Source organism: Lycium ferocissimum, chromosome 12, assembly GCF_029784015.1.
Source record: "Lycium ferocissimum isolate CSIRO_LF1 chromosome 12, AGI_CSIRO_Lferr_CH_V1, whole genome shotgun sequence".
Taxonomy (NCBI): Eukaryota; Viridiplantae; Streptophyta; class Magnoliopsida; order Solanales; family Solanaceae; genus Lycium; species Lycium ferocissimum.
In genome coordinates, this window is record NC_081353.1 from 22,939,126 (window position 1) to 22,941,145 (window position 2,020).

The following is a 2,020-nucleotide window of genomic DNA, read 5'->3' on the forward strand; positions in this document are numbered from 1 at the left end:
CACAAACCCAATCACAAAGCACCCATCTTTGGGTTCACAATCCTAGTAAGGGTATTTAGCTACTCATGACAAAAAAACAAGAAATAAGAAATTGAAGAATTCACAATTGCTTACTTTAGAAGAAAAAAGAGGAATTGATAATACTTGAATTGATATTTGAATCTCCAAAAACTAGAGAGTATTTGATGTTATAAGTCAAGAGACCAAATAAAACAACTGATAATAATTAAAACCTTACAATGGGCTATTTATAGGTTCTGAAACCGTAAAAGTTACAGATTTACACTTTGGTCCCCGTCGGTAAAAAATATGGTCCATATTTCACAATACGGACCGTAAACCAGTTTACGCTTAGGGTTTCCTTCAAGATATGGGCAACTGCAACCTCTTGGAATACGGACCGTATTTTGATCTACGGTCCGTCTTCTGCTTGATCGTCTTTCAACCTGCGAAACTTCGACTTTCTATCAAGTGTCTAAATGATTAAATACACTTTGAAATATGGACCGTAAAGTGGAATACGGTCCGTAAAAGTTGTTCGTATTTTACCATCTTCTTAGCATGCCTTTCTGGTTATGCTTATCTTTAAATACGCCCATGGAATACGGCCCGTATTTGAGAATACAGTCCATATATTAAGATTACAGACAACTTCTGCACTTTACCTTTTTTCATTCCAAATCTGCTCCATTACCTGAAAACACTGAAACACATTAACTGGACAATAACTTGCTTAAAAACAAGTAAAACTTCTCGTAAAAAGGCCTTGGATGTGCCATAATTTCTGGGCACATCAACTAGATATTTTCCCTTTTGGCATTCAGATCCTTTTGTAGCCCTCGTGGCTAGATATTTTGCCCTTATGACATTTTCGTCCTTTTATAGCCCTTGTGGCTTTTGACTACGGCAAACCCTTTCTTTGGTTACGGCTTCAACCTTATTCAGTGCACTTGTCTTTACCTGCAAATGAAACAAGGTTATAAAAATGGGTCGTCCTCCTGATGACATGGAGACCTGCATCAACAATGGGTTAGTTTCCTAATAAAGTTGATGCCTGTTACTGTCTTTGGCAGCGTCTTCGGCTTTTCCAGCTCCCTTGGGTTCAGTCCTCCTGGATTCGGTATTCAAAAGATGAATTTATCAAAAGATTCTGTAAAAGACAGACGTATTTTTTTTTTTCAAAAGCAGTTTAAGTTGATTGTCATGACATGCGCTTTTGAATGAAAAATCTTTCCTTCTCTGTTGCTTTCGATAGCTGAGATTCCTGCTTTCTCATGCAGAATTTTTGAGATCCTCTCAAAAAATTCTGCCCCAATCTACCTATTTGCTTGGCGAACTCGCGTGCTGAATCTTGAGTATAGAAACTTTGAGGTCTTCTCAAAATTTCGGCCCCATTTAGGGCGTCGAATTGATTAACCCTCGCTGACTTGAGAGTCTTCTCAAAATTTCTCCCCTCGTTTGATACTCTGGATTGGCTGACTCTTATGTCGGACTAGTTGCACGAATTTTTGAGATCCTCCCAAAATTTTGCCCCAGTTGGGCAGGTATGGCAATCTCTTCGTGCCAAATCTAAATTCTGCTTGAAATCTTGACTTTGAGGCTTCCTAGGGGTTTCTTGGATTTTTCTTTTTGTACTGCCGAGCTCAAAGAGTGCCTACGTATCCTGTGGCAGTAGGAATCAGGTCGAGCGTAGTTTGGATTAAAGTAATTGAGTTTTCTTTTACTAATAATACGATCGGGTCCCAGATGGACTGCCTACATATCCCATTGTGGGAATTCAGGTCATTGCGTAGTTCATATTACAAAGAAATCATTTGGTTTTTTTTATCTATTACAAACGATTATAAGCAAAGAAATAACTATTACAAACAAATAACTAATACTATTGAAAAGCGCCTAACTGCTCCTCCGGAGAGCACTTTGCAGACCACATATGGGGTTGGGAGAAAACTTCCCTTTGTAATTGTCTTGGTGCGGGAACACTCTTTTGAGTACCATTTTCCCTATTTGAAAAAAGTCT